At 38.7% G+C, this 15,817-nt stretch overlaps 1 protein-coding gene and 1 long non-coding RNA gene across 39 annotated transcripts in view; both read left to right on the plus strand.

The window, feature by feature from the left end:
- The window catches only part of TCF4 (transcription factor 4), a 414,402-nt gene that overhangs the window by 138,577 nt on the left and 260,008 nt on the right, over positions 1-15,817 (plus strand). The window lies entirely within an intron of this gene.
- LOC144586244 (uncharacterized) lies at positions 5,766-6,087 on the plus strand. The gene is made up of 2 exons (XR_013540962.1): positions 5,766-5,889; positions 6,034-6,087. It is a non-coding gene; the product is annotated as an uncharacterized LOC144586244 (long non-coding RNA).

The raw sequence follows: 15,817 nt of genomic DNA on the forward strand, positions 1-15,817 counted from the left end.
TTCTGATTTTAAAAAATTGGAAAACAGTATGCTCATTTATTAAATGGTTCATATGAGTTTGATTTTGAAACAAATAATTGACTTTTGTTGAAAGGGACTATTTTTATTGCTTGTCTGCATTATCAGGATTTAATGGTTTAAAATGAACAGTGCATTTTGCATCTCTCTGTTCCAAATATTTCTACTTATTTTCAAAACTGAGAATACTGGTCTTCTGTGTGTTTGGGTGTGTGAGAGAGGCTAACAGCTTTTGACAAGTTTGCTAATTTGTAATAAGGCATGCCTGTGATAGGAACCAATGATCTTGATTGTTGAATCTGGAGCGTTTAGTTACCTTCATTTAAAACTGTGATTTGGTAATTACAGAAAATTTAGAATCAAAATTAATTTTGGTCTTGGCTAAGCAGTTCACCCTCTTCATTCAGTTCTGCCATTTCCATTGAACTGTACAAGTTTACACTGTGCTCAATCTGCAAAACAGAATAAGGAATAGAATTAGAGAGGATTATCAGTTCCTATTATACCCTTAAAATAAAAATCTATTTAAAAATGCATCTATTTTTGGTTGAGAAACAGAAGATTAGGTTATTCTGCTGCATCCATTGCCATCACACAGGCTTCTGAGGTTGCAGCAAATTCTACTTCATTTTGCAGGTGCAAATGTTGAAATTTGAGAGGCAAGGCCATCTATTGCTCTGTAACAGGGAACATTTCTTTGCACACCTGGTGCTGATCAAAGTATTGACTGTGTGATAAGCTCTCTGCTCTGAGACATGGCCTTTCATTGTTTATGGAATGCTACATATTCCACCTCAAACGGTTTTGAAAAATGATTGTGAGTATGCTGCAGGCTAGACAATTGGTTTATATAAATGTAAGAAAACAGTCAATGATATTAGGTCAGTGATTGGTAGGGCACAGAGCTTCCAAAGCTGGCTTGTAGTAAGATGGTCTGAAGACATATCAGAATGACAAGCCTTTGATAAGGCAAAGCTCTTTTGCACTTTCCAGTGCATTGTAATGTTAGGTCTGTTTAATGTCCTACACATCGGCAATATTTTATTTTGTTAAAAAGAAGAGAAATAAAATTATAATAATATTCTTTTGCAAACCATCTAGAGTAGTGGTTTGCCACTAGATGAGGAAGATGTAAGTTAAACAAACACATACACACAGAGTCTCCAACTCAAATATATCACATATATGGCTGTAAAAGGCTGGTTTACATTTTATGGTTTTTTTCCTCCAAATTTTTATTTTTTGGTATCTCATTTTATAACAACAATAATCAGGTGTCGTCAAGTCAGTTCTGACTTATGACAACCCTTTCTAGGATTTTCTAGGTAGACAGCACTCATAGATACTTTATTGTTGCCTTCTTCTGTGTTGGAATCCAAGACTGTGCAGTTTGCCCAAGGCCACATAAGTTGTTTCTTCTCCCTGGCGGCATAGTAGGGAATCAGAGTCAGACACCTAACTCACTGAGTTCATTTCATACTCACATATTAATCAAAACACAGAAGCCAGTGGCTGAAATCCTGTTGTTTGGCATAGTTAAAAATAGAATAGGGCCATTTGAATCAAAGAAACTTGTGGAGAACGTGACTCAGTAAATCTCCAGTGGTTCAGTGGGGCTACTCTAGTGCACCTTGAAAGGTATCTTTTAGTAGATGGACAGTGCATAAATGTGAAAAATACATAAATGTATAAAATATTAAAAAGTACACAATGTAGAATTAGGTACTAACCCTGAAGGGGCTTCTAAAATATTACAGACTCACTCTCATGAACACATTGCCCTTGAAGAGAAATAAGATTTTGATATCTGTTCGATACCATCCCAGCAATCACGCTCTGAATTTTTGCCATGTCTTACAAGCTGTATTCAGTTTTCAGGCCAAACACACCCACAGACCTCTGAGAAGGAATGGTGTTCCTCTGCACCTCCACCTCCCTCTGCATAGCTTTCCTCTTCCTCCATGCAGTGATTGTTTTCAGCCCTTTGAGTTTCAGTCATGATGGAACCCACATATGGGGAGTGGAGTCATGTGCATACACAGGGGTGAAGTCATGCAAGAGATAAAATTTATTTCAAGAAACCTGCACAGAAAAATGTTGGAAAGGGAATACATAGTTAGCAAGCTTATGCTCATCCAAAACATTATATACCCCTTACCTACAAGTGTAAAGTGCTTACAATTAGGCAGAATATCACAACATTACATACAATTCTGCTATAGCATATCAAAGAGAGTGAGCTACTATAACTCATTTCCTTAGTTTCAATCCTGTCTCTGCCATAAATGAACCAAACAGCCTAAGCAAGCCACACTCTATCTCAGCAGCATTCTCTGGCTACCTACCAGTGGACTGGACTGTGTTGACATGATTCCCCTTTCCTCCTGTGTTCTCTTTAGTTAAAATCATTTAAGAAGGTGGGGGAAGTGGGTAAGGAAGGAAATAATAAGTTTTGTTACATAACCGAAGTCAAGTCTTCTGATAATGGCTGGGATTCAGTTTAAATACAAAGTCTGAACACTCTAAAGTACAGTACTGTATAAGTGCTAAATATTACTATTGCCCTAGAGGCTTAAAAATAGAAGCAACTATGGATGCCTAAATGTTCCTACAATGTTCACAAGGTGAGATATAATTTGCAAGAAGGTATGCTATTTATTGATTTAATTTTTCAATGTCACTGAGGATGGATATTAATCCTTAAATATAAGCTGAAAGTCACTAAAGAGGAATATGAGGCACTAGACCTAGTATAAAACATTTCCTTTTTCTCAGGATTGGGAATTTCTCTGCCTTTTTTTCTTGTTGTGGTCTTGATGGCTCATGGTTAAGGACCTTGTCCACCTCTGCGGACGTCACAGGATGAAACTGAGTAATTCTCAACAGACAAAGCACTGCGCTGGAGGTTTCAGCTCGATCCAGTGTTTTTAACTAGGTGCAAGATCCTGGCGGATGGCCTCCACTTTTGATTTAAAAATGCTGCAAATTGGTTACAAGAGATGCTAGATGGAGGCCAATCATTGTGGCCAATTCCTGATAGATATACTAAACAGAAAAGTTCCGCCTGGTGATTGGATGCTTCCCTTATCTGGACAGTGAAGTAAGCTTTTCTAGCAGCTGTTACCTTGGCAAGGTAGAGTTTAGATGCAACCTTGACAGCTTTTAAGTTGTTTTCCTTCTGGTTCTGCCTCCAAACGCTCTCTAGCCTTCCTCTGTTCTGCTTCATAGCCCACAACTGCTGGTTAAACCAAGGCGCTGGTCGGGCTCTGTGGTGGAGAGGGTGTTTAGGAGTGATCGTGTCTATAGCCCTGGCAGTGGCAGCATACCAGCCATCCACCAGGGCCTCGACAGGAGCACCAGCCAGGTCAGTCGGAATCCCACACATGGCATCCTGGAATCCAATAGGATCCAATAGCCTGTGAGGGCGGACCATGAAAATAGGTCTCTCCTCCCCACGTGGGAGTCGTAAGTGTAATCAGAAGACTGGATTATTTTAATATACATTATGTAAATCAGAATCAAAATAACCTAAGAACCTAGCAGAATTCTACAACCAGAATCCTTTTCATTTCAGGCAATTTATCTCTGAAAGTTACACTGTTAACATTACAGCAGCATAACTATGCAAAAGGATTTTGGCCTATATTATCTAAGAGAAATTATTGTGGACAACATCTGCACAAAGTAGCTATCATTTTAATTGTATGTGAACAAAGTGTGGGGTTGGGGTGGAATTGTGAAATAAACGGAAGACACAGGAATGTTTGTTGAAATTTGTGGCAGTTATGGATCTACAGTATATTTAGACATCCAGTTTCAAAGTATATAGAAACCATGCAAGAAGTATTTAAATTATTTCTTTCACACTTTGCAATAATTAGCTGTGGGGAAACAACAAAGATCAATTTACTATGCCTAAAAAGAAAGAAGGAAGGAATACTTTTCCAGATTCTTAATATATAACTTTTTGAGTCTGCCTATCAATTGTCTAACCTCTTTCTTAAGGAATAAATCAATGCTGCACTTTTGAGCTGGTGGGAATCTGTCCATGAATTTTAGTGCTATACAGGAGACAGAAAATATTGCTATAGATGTGTGTCATTCCAGATTTGCTGTTCAATTTTCAGATGCCTTTTTTGTGAGCTCCTCTTATCCTACCTAGGTTGTCTTGCTAGTACATTAAATCATTTATCTATATACCGTAACTTGTTTTGGTCCTCTCTGTAGCTTAATGGAACATTTCACTGCTGGGATTAGATGGAGGTTTGGGGTGATCTTGAGGAAAGCTGCTGGCTTTTTACACATTGACCTTTTGAATCTCATCTGGTTAGTGGCTGATATTTTGATTTGGTTACTATGGTCATATTGTGACAGCTGCTGGTTCATTATAATTCAGTTCTTCTCAGTTTGCCTAGCAGGAATATTTAAGTTTGGGTTGCTTCAAAGGGTTTCCAGCTCTCCCAAGTATGTCCTAGCACTATGTAAAGGTGAAATATTGCAAAGGCTTTTATTTGAGATGGCACTCGCTTAAATGGAGTGCATATGTAGTCTTTTTTATTAGTATATGAACATGAAAGGAAGAAGCAAAGAAAATATATTAAATAAGAAATAATTGTACTACGACATCAGAATATATGTCATTCTAAACTGGAGCACACTTTAGAGGTTTACAGCTCGAATAAAATTAAATATGTAAATATACAAGGAAGAAAAATTGAGCACAAATTATTAGTTCCTTTTCTTTTTTGAAGAAAACAGAAAACATTGTACAATAGCACCTGTTTTCTCATATTGTCACACTTTCAGAAAATCTGTCCTTGGATTTTCTGAGTCCAAAATTCGGGTCTTGTTTATTGTGAGAAAGGTAAAGTACAGGTCTAATAAGTACGTGTTTATTTGTCTAAATTGCTAGTAGTTGTATAAACAGGACCTGCATATACTGTACATAACAGTACAGAATGCTAGCATTGTTTAGTGCCACATTTCTGTTTTCAGTGGTTACATTCCAGTATATTTGTGTCACAATAAACCTGAACATGTTAATTTGTTTATTTTCAGATGCATTCTTTGAAATAAAAACAAAGAGTAATGTTTTAAAATCCTTTTTCATCTGTCTTCAGATGAATGCAAGCCTAGTGGATGAATTTTCTTGAACCATTATGGGCTGAGCAAATTCCTATGAACTTTTAAATAATGTAATTCATCACTGTACTGTGTTTCTGCTCTCAGCTCTAGACTATGTTTGATCAAGTACAGTGGTGCCTCGCATTACGAGCGCTCTGTTTGATGACGAAATCGCTTTACGTCGATGTTTTTGCGATCACAAAAGTGATAGCAAAACAATGTTCCCTATGGGGGAATTTCGCTTTGCGATGATTGCCCCCCTGTTTCAAGTGATGATTTTTGCACAGCTGATCGGCAGTTTCAAAATTGCCGCCGGGTAAAAAAAATGGCCACCTGATGTTTTCTGGCACGGATTCCTTGCTGCACGGGCAGTGAAAATGGCCACGCTATGGAGGATCTTCGCTGGATGGTGAGTTTGAAGCCCCTAGGAATGCATTAATCAGATTTTATTGTGTTTCTATGGGCTTTTTAAAATCGCATGACGACGTTTTCGTTTTACATCGATTTTCGCGAAACGAATTAATGTCGTCATGCAAGGCACCTCTGTACTGATTTCTAAACAGTTTTTAGTCTTGCCTCTTGCAAAGATTTTGTGGAGGGTGGAAAAGAAAAGCAGAAAAGTGCTGAGCAGTATCTTGAATCAAAAAGATGTGTTAAAATACTAGTAAAAGGTTTAACAAATGTAATCCATTCTTTTCTTAGAATAATTTAAGTAACGAACACTTAAGGAACAGCTTTAGACCACTGGTTCTTAACCTTGGGTTACTCAGGAGTTTTGGACTGCAACTCCCAGAAGCCTTCACCACCAGCTGTCCTGACTGGGGTTTCTGGGAGTTGCAGTTCAAAAGCATCCGAGTAACAAAGGTTAAGAACCACTGCTTTAGACCACAGCCCTTGGCACAGGCTTTTGTACAGGAGTCATAGAACAAAAATACACTTTCCATGGGAAAACCCCTAAATGCATGCATAATGGTTGAATTAGGGTTGCAATGTCTGTTTCTAGCCAAATTGCAAAAGTAGAGCTTTTATTTTCTAATGCTGCTATGCAGTCTGAAAGGTTTGCATCACAAAATCATTTTGATTTACTTTGACTTTAAGCAGGCGCTTCTTTGCTGTGCAGACACTTTATTTTCATGTGCCTCTTTCTGTTTATTTTTCTGCATTCCAAATTCCCATAAAGTCTAACCAAAAAAAGAGAAATTGCATTCAAATAGCATTTATATGGCATTTTAATGGTTAATGAGTTTCCAGCTTTTATCAAGATGAACTTAGTTTAGCTTTCAAATAAGAATTTACTGCTGTTCTCTCAGCTGAGCTGATATTAGCTGCAGAGGGAATTTGAGCTCACACCTGTTCTAGCATTAAAAGTCGCCTATAAGTGACTTCTTTAAAATATTCATAGACGGGGAAAATCCAATTTCTAGAAAATCTTAGCCAACCAGGAAATCATTCACAGACTTGCCTTTTGAAAAAAAAGTAGAGCTTATGAATTGGTTTCCAGTAGTAATACTTTCTAGCAGTATTTTTGGTCACGTAATTAGAACTCATATTATGTAAATGAAGATATGCACTTTTAATGCCTTTGGACATGCCATGTGGCTGCAGTGAAAGAGTTTTGCATGTGAATTCGTAAAACAAAACTCCTTTCCTGAATGACTAGGTCATCTAGGTAGGTGCTCTAGCTATGGCCCCTTGAACAATAATCACACATACACACACACAGTGTTATATATTCCTGTGGTTTAATACATGGGGTATGTGATAACAATATGAACCTAGCTAGATTACTAATAATCAGCTTAATTAGCTCTCCAGGCAATACTCTTTATGTGGGACTGCCTCTGGAAAGGGTATGAAACCCTGCAGCCAGATTACTAACTGATCACAGAGATCACACGACAAGCCAACTACCATTTAAAAAAATTCATTAATTAAAAAAAATTATCCAGCCTGGGCAGGGGGACTTTCTGTGCATGTTCCCATCTCTCAGCTGACACCTCTCCGCCCAGGCCAAATTTAATTAATTAAAAATGTTGTTAGTTGGCGTGTCAGCCCACCTGGCAGCCTCTGCGCTTGTCCGCACCTCTCACCTGGACTAGGTTTCTGTATACTGACCTCTAGCTCAGAGGCCACCAAATTTGGGACCCCAGTATTTGTTGTATGAATTACACCTGCTGGGAATTGCAGCTTTTTAACATCTAGGAAATCAACCCTGAGTGTTCACTGGAAGGACTCAGTGAGGCTCCAATATTTTGGCCATCTGATGAGAAGAGAAGACTCCTTGGAAAAGACCCTGATGTTGGGAGATTGTGAAGGCAAGAGAAAAAGGGGACGACAGAGGACGAGATGGTTGGACGGTGCCACCAAAGCTACCAGCATGAGTTTGACCCAACTCCGGGAGGCAGTGGAAGACAGGAGAGCCTGGAGTACTGTGGTCCATGGGGTCATGAAGAGTCGGACACGACTTAAGAACAACAACAGTGTTGTTTTTCGGCACTTCTTGGAGTTACACTTTAATCTGTTCAAAATGCACCCAAAGCTGAAACATACTGATCTGTAAAGGGCAAACTAATCACTCAGTTTAAATTGTGTAGCATAGCTACACAAGATTACCTGATTGTAAATACAGTCCTAAGGAAGTCTGGCTTCAGAGATCTCACACCAGCCAAGTATAAAAAATGGTGACCAATTCCTGTTACATCCAAATGAATTCAAAAATACTGTTAACAGCTGAAAAGAAAACTAACTTCACTCTTCCATGGTCAGATATTATTATTTGAAAGTAAACCACAATCAAAGAGCATCTGTGCAAGATGAATCTGCAATAATTTGCTTGTCCCCAAGGCCTCTGTAGACTGGAAAAGAAGGCCCATCTTAATGCCAGTTGCCCAGTTGAGTTGGTCATGACATGGGTGACTGCAAGATTGTCTGATTGAATAAAACAAGTACAAAATGAAATGGTTAATGATTGTGGCAAACAAACAAACATAACTTCTCTGCATGTAAGATCTCTTTCTGAGTTGGAAGGGACTTACAAGGCCATCAAGTCCACCCCCCCCCCGCTCAATAGTTATCAGTTTTTCTCTTGGATGCTTCCAGTGCTGGAATACTTACTACCTCCCGAGATAACTAGTTCCATTGTCGTACTGCTCTTAACAGTTAAGAAGGATTTCCTGATATTTAGCCTAAATCTGGCTTCCTGAAAGTTGATCCCATTATAATGTGTCTTGCACTCTGGGATGATCAAAAACCGATCTTACCCCTCCTCTGTATGACTCCCCTTCAAATATTTGAAAAGTACTAGCATATCTCCCCTCATTCTTCTTTTCTCAAGGCTAAACATGCCCAGTTATTTCAATCAATCCTCATAGGAATTGGTTTCCATTCCTTCCTTGTTGTGCTCCTCTGAACTTGCTCCAGTTTGTTGGATCCCAACCTGTCTTTGAGAATGATTACTCCTCACACGACAGCTTCTGTGTTCTCATGTACCCTTTGCTCCTCTCACCAGATAATGGTAGTTCTGTGATTACATTACTTAATTTGACCTGCATTCTGGAACGGGATGCCCAAATTAATGTTTTGAATAAGTTAAACTCTTGTCATCAGTATTTTTTTTTTATGTACCCAGTGTGGTGTAGTGGACAGAGTCTTGAACTAGGAATCAGGAGGCCTGGGTTTGAATCCCTGCTGGGCCATGGAAACTCACACCTTCACTATCTCACTTGAAAATGCCTTTTCCTGGCATTAGTCCAAAAAAGTAACGAATATAAAATAAATGAGTTAATTATTGTGGCATGCGCCCAGGTCCTGAATATTAATGTGCTATCTTCATGGACCAATGAGAGTGCTGGAGAGGTGGAGTCACGAGATCTGAGAGTCTCTGCAGGGGGAGGAGAGATTTAGATTGAGAGTTTTAGATTTGAGGATGGTGGCTTTGGAATTTGGTTTGAGAGAGAGAGGGTTGGCAGTTGAGAGTGGATGAAGTAGGATGTTTTGTTAAGAGTTCATCATGTGCCTTCATCACCTGTAATAATAAAAAAAACTTCTATTTGGTACTTTAAACTTGACACATTGCCTGGACCTCTATTATTAATAATACATAATGTTGACGCAATCTACTGTTGACAGTGACACAACACATAGCTTATGCCCTCTGCTTGGCGAAACAACCAAGGGACAGGCAGGAATGTGACAATTATAACATGGTAATTCCAAGCACTAGCATTATGTAACTATTCAACTAACTTGTTCTGAGGTACGATTGCACTATTATTTACAAAATGATTTATTTTGAAATGAAACAAGGGGGAATGAAGAGCTTCCAATTCTTTATCAAGATTCTGATTTATTTTAATCATAAATTAAGTCTTTAAATGAATGAACAAAAAGTGACAGATAAGTAATAAGACTGGAGTTGTGTGTTATACGCCGCCAAGTTCCTTCTGACGTGTGGGGACCTAATAGGTTTGTGAAATATTTAAGGAGTAGATTGACTATTGCTACCCCTACGTGAGTTTACATGGTCTGTTATGTAATTGAACTCAGGCTTCCTAAGCCCAAGGCCAGTGCCCAATCCACTACACCGTGCTGGGTCTCAAGGTATGGGTTATTCCTTTACATTACTTGACTCTAGTTGAATGCCTCTGGGTTAACATACGTCTGTAACCCATTACCACTGGTTTTGTTTCCTGTGACCATCTCTTTTTCTTACCACACAATAGATTTCACTTTATGTCTTCCAGATGACATGCTAGGAATTGTATAACAGCACAGCCTATTACAGGCAGATCAAGCAGTGTTTTTAAATACTGTGAAAGAATGTAACTGATTCTTGCTTCAATTAACAACACATTTGGTGTAGTATGCAGTATGACAGATCTCAGTGAGTTTCCCCAGGTTTTAAGATCTTCAGGGGAGAGGACCGTCTCTTGATTACCATTTTTTAAGTGGCTGCTCCCAGGCTATGGAGTTTCCTTCTGTGGGAGGCCTGCCTGACCTTGTCTATGACTACTGGCAAGCAAAACTTCCCTTTGGTCTAGATGGGCGGGGTAGAAATCCAATAATATCGATCTATCGATCTATTGATAGCAAAAAAATCACTGCCAGATTGCTACTGGTTGGGACCCAACAGTGGCAATCTGGCGGTTTTCTGTTATTAAAGGCCCTCCCTTACCTGTCCCAAGGATCCTAGAGGCTTCTCCAGAGCAAAAGGAAGTCATAGGGAACCTCAGAATCTAAAAAGTGGGAAATAAGGAGCTTTAAATTATATTTCTGGCATGCAGTCTGAGTTACCCTAGCGCAAAATTACAGAACAGGATTTTGCCCAATATGTTTGAATTGATTTTCTAATACAATACTGTAATTGATTTTCTTTTAATAATCTTTCAGCATTTGTCTTTCAAATATAAGCTGCCTGGGATCCCTTTATTGCAGGGGTGGGCAATTAATTTCTATAGGGGGGCCTCAGGAAAACTCTGAACTATGTTCAGGGACCGAATCAACTTTACTTAAAAAATACAGTACTTAAAAATAAAATGAAACAGTGATGTTATGATTGTTTTTATTTTAAACTTGTTAGTTTTCACAAACACTAAAGAGGTTTTTTGTGGTATGTTAAAGATAAGGAACTGATCAACTTTTGGACAAAAAGCTATACATGATTTTGATGTTCAAAACTGTCTGCGGGCCGGACAGGAGCGGCTTGCGGGCCATATGTGGCCCTTGGGCCGCACTTTGCTCAGGTCTGCTTTATTGGGGGGGGGGGGGGAAGCAGGGTATAAATAAAATGAATGACAGAATCAGTCCTGAACAGAGCTTTTTTAAAAAAAAACAACTTTTCAAATAGTTCCCCTGTTTAAAGTATTTGTTCATGTACTTTCTCTTGTGATATATAAAGTACTTTTTGACTAGCTTGTCTCGCCCTGAATGAAATGTCTTTGATCATTTTATATAAAGCTGTCATCTCAGCTGAAGTTTTATTGCTGGCTCATGTAGTGCACACCTGTAAAATGCTAGAGAGTAGACTTGGTTTCGAAACTGTCCTCACTTTTTTGTAAGAATTAGTATATTTCTTCCATAATCTAATGCTATTTAAAGAAATGTTGGAGACTTAGTATGCTTAATTAAATCATCATTTAATATACCCCAACAGCGTATGATAAAGCTTTTCTTTTCTTTATTCATGTCAGAGCATTTGACAGTTTAAAATTATGGATATATCTGAAATCATCTGGTCCTTAGCAGGTCTGAAAATTAGGGAAATACAACCACAGATGAACAACAACACATGACGTACTGTGTTTCCCCAAATATAAGATCGGGTCTTATATTAATGTTTGCTCCAAAAAACACATTAGGGCTTATTTTCAGAGTATTTTTATTGTTTTCATGTACAACAATCTACATTTATTCAAATACAGTCACATCATCTTCTGGTTGCTGCACAGTGGTGGAGAGAGGGGTTTCAGTTAACTGGGACTTATTTTTGGGGTAGGGCTTATATTATACTAGGGCTTATTTTCAGGTTAGGCCTTATTTTAAAGGAAACAGGGTATTACACAATGTTGTTATTTATTTAACAAAAATAAAGCCAAAATGGAGAAGCCATGTGTGAAGAAGTACACCCTTACTGCTTCCATAGGAGTTAAGCAGCTAAGTGGCAGCCAGGTACTGCTAACCAAATGCCCTTGAGTAATCATCAGCAAGTGTGACCACTTCTATCAAAGGCAAAGTTTTACCAGTTTGCTGGTCTGGAGCATTCAGGTATGTGTTAACAGAGACCCAAGAAAGAAACACATCAGCAATGATAGCAGAGAAGCAGTTGTTACTGCCCATCAATCTGCGAAGGGTTATAAGGCAATTTCCAAACAATGTAAAGTCTATCATTCTGTGAACAGGAATATTATTCACAAGTGGAAAACATTCAAGACAGTTGCTAATCTTCCCAGGAATGGATGTCCAAGGAAATTCACCCCAAGTTGTGCAGTGCTCAGAGAAATTGCAAAAAAGCCAAGAGTTACATATCAGATTCTACAGGCCTCACTTGGCATGTTAAGTGTTAAAGTTCATGACAGTACAATGTGATAAAAACTGAACCAGTATGGTTGGTTTGGAAGGGTTGCCAGGAAAAGGCCTCTTCTCTCTAAAAAAAAACCCATTTATTTATTTATTTATTTACAGTGGTGCCTCGCTTAGCGATTGCCTCGTTTAACGATGTATTCGCTTAGCAATGAGGTTTTAGGAGCGATCTTGCACTCCGTTTAGTGATGTTTCCAATGGGGGAATTTTGCATAGCGATGTTCGGGACCTTGCTTCGCTTAGCGATGACAGTTTAGGTCCCCCTGTTTCGCTTAGCGATGTTTTTGACAGCTCCGTTTTCGCTATTTTTAAAAGGTGTTAAATTGTTTTAAAAGGGTTTAGAGTGCTTGAAATTGTTAGTGCACTTAAAAAACCCTTTGTTAACCAAATTTGGCTTCGTTCTGACTCTTTTTGAATTTTTGGTGATTTTTTTCCTCCCCCATTAAAATGCATTGAAAAGGTTTCAATGCATTCCAATGGGGGGAACCGCGTTTCGCTTAGCGATGTTTCCTATGGCGATTTTCGCTTAAGGACGGCAATCTGTTCCCATTGGAATGGATTATCTGGTTTTCAATGCATCTCTATGGGAAAACGCATTTCGCTTAGCGATGTTTTCCCATAGCAATGAATTTTTTGGCACCAATTAAAATTGTTAAGTGAGGCACCACTCTATCTATCTAGCTATCTATCTATCTAGCTAGCTAGCTATCTAGCTATCTAGCTATCTATCTTTATTTATTTATTTATTTATTTATTTATTTATTTATTTATTTATTTAATATCCCGCCTATCTGGTCAATTACAAAAACATGGCAGCATGGCATAGGTTTGCAAACCAGAAGACTTCTGGAACAGTGTCCTTTGGACAGACAAGACCAAAGTGGAGATGTTTGGCCATAATGCACAGTGCTATGTCTGGCAAAAACCAAACATAGCATATCAGCACAAACAGCTAATACTGTCAAGCATGGTGGTGGAGGGGTGCTGATTGGGGCATGTTTTGCAGCCACAGGATCTGGGCATCTTGCAGTTGACCATGAACTCCTCTGCATACCAAAGTATTCTAGAATCAAATGTGAGGTCATCTATACGACAGCTAGAGCTTGGCTGAAATTAGGTCATGCAACAGAACAATGATCCCAAGCATATCAGCAAATCTACAACAAAATGGCTGAAAAAGAAAATAACCAAGGTGTAGCAATGGCTCAGTTAAAGTCAAGACCTCACTCCAATTGAAATCCTGTGGTAGAACCTTTCTAGAACTGTGCATAAACAAATGCCTCCAAACGTCAATGAACCAAAACAACATTATAAAGAAGAATGGGCCAAAATTCCTCCACAAGAATGTTATTGGTGCTAAAGGTGGTTCTACTGTTCAAGTTGTTAAATCATAATGTGTACTTAGTTTTTCACACATGGCTTCTCCATGTTGGCTTTATTTTTGTAAAATACATAATAACATATCATGCGTTGTTGTTCATCTGATGTGGGATTTGCCTAATTTTCAGACCCGCTAAGGATCAGATGATTTTTATTATGTCCTCATAAATAAAACCATAGAATTCAAGGAGAGTGTACTTTCTTTTTCACATGACTATAGGTAAAATTAAAAATAAATTATCCTGTATCCAAGTAGCCCCATTTTACTTGATTATTCCTTGGTCTTCCTACTTTGCTTCAAAATCCATTAAGTCAGTGGTCCCCAACCTTGGGCCTCCAGATGTTCTTGGACTGCAACTCCCAGAAGCCTTCACCACCACCTCTGCTGGCCAGGATTTCTGGGAGCTGAAGTCCAAGAACACCTGGAGGCCCAATGTTGAGGACCACTGCATTAAATGACTTCCAGATGATCCGGCTTAAGTTCTGACCTGGTTGGAGACTCTCTTTAGCATTCATTCATTCAGAAAGGTGTGTTGTTGTTGTTCTCAATAGGTTTAGCCTAGCCTTTTCTAGTTCAATATTTAGAACTTGAGATGTATACAGAAACCTTTTCCTCAGTTTTAACCATCATCTAGGGCTTGGTGTCCATGAAGAGGATGGGTTTGGTGATGTTCTACCTTGTTTTGTTTTGTTTTGTTCATTTCTTTCTAGCACCTCTCAACATACATCTGGAGGGGTAATGTTAGCCAAATAATAAGAGTTTTTCAGTGGTGGTAGGTTTCAGGAAGCCAGCAATAATCTTACATGATTCATGTTATTTCTAGCCGCAACTTTCTGTTTGGTGTTTAAACCATGTTTTTTTGTAGATCAGGGTTCAATCCAGAGTGATGCTCAAATCCTGTGGAGTAGAGCTTTGTTCCAAGATCTTGTCGTCCCAGCTAATTCCCCCGCAATAATATTTTCTGCATCTATATTCTTTAAGTGGAAGACACAGATCTGTGTTATTAAAGGGTTTGGTTTTGGCTGGTTGTTTTTGTAATACAGGTATAAGGGAATATCTAATGTGGAGGTTAGCTGGTGCTCAGTGGTCTCAAAGGTTTTCCCCTAAACTATAAAGGCAAGATCATCAGCATAGATGAAACCCCTGGAGTATGGGAATGCTAGTTGATCATTTGAGTCAATGTTAAAAAAAATAATGGTGCCAGGACATTACCCTGTGTGAGACTATTCCGTTGTTTCTCCAGTGATTGTGCCTCCCTTGAAATTCAACAGTCTTCTGTTTTGGAGTAGAACAGCAACCATTTCTATTAGTCCATGATCTTTGGTAAGGAAGTGGAGTTTTTTGGGAAGCAGTTGATGGCGGACAGTATCATATACCACTGTAATGTTGACAAATGCTACTCCAATTATTTTATGTGTTTCAAAACTGTTTTCTATGTGCTGGGTTAGATTTAAGATTGGAGCCATACAGCTCTTGCCAGGTCTAAGGCCTACTTGTTTTGGAATTGGAAGAGGAACTATTTTAGGGGCTAGATGGTTTAGTATCATTCATTTAAACACTTTATATAAGTGGTGTAGTAGGGAGATTGGTTGGGCGTCTGATGGTTCTTTGCCTGTCTTCTACCATAATTTTGGAATTTCTTTGCTCATCCAGCAGTTATTAAAGAGCTGAAGGAGCCATTCCTTTGTGTTTTGCCCAAAATGTTTAATTTGCTCGAATCAGATATAGAGTCCCACTGTTTTGCCATCCAGAGGAAGTAATAATAATATGCTTTGCCATCCCTACATATTATTATTACTTCCTCTGGATCTGCCAATATGAAGGTATTAGAACATTTTTTCATTCACTCTGAATATCCCCTTGATGTTGTATTTGTATTGTGCATTGGTTGGTCTTCCCTGCCAGGAGCAGTTGGTGTGCTATTTGGTTTGGGGTTGTATTTATATACAGTGTCCTTTTGTTTTGAGCATTGTTCAGTGATTTCAGTAGTCTCCAAGCTTTCAGACTGCTTCTTTTGCCATGTCAGGCTCTGTTATAGTGTCTATCCAGTTACTTCTTTTTGTTTCTACAAGAGTCCAGATAAAATTTCTCCGAGCTTTTATTGTATGTCCACTAAAAATATTTTCTTCAAAGTGTGAAATGTAATCTAAGCATTGGGCACATGTTTTCAGAATGAGACCTGGAATGTAGTTGATCCAGCACCCTTTTGGAATTGAG

This window comes from Pogona vitticeps, chromosome 2 (assembly GCF_051106095.1).
Source record: "Pogona vitticeps strain Pit_001003342236 chromosome 2, PviZW2.1, whole genome shotgun sequence".
In the NCBI taxonomy this organism is placed as follows: domain Eukaryota; kingdom Metazoa; phylum Chordata; class Lepidosauria; order Squamata; family Agamidae; genus Pogona; species Pogona vitticeps.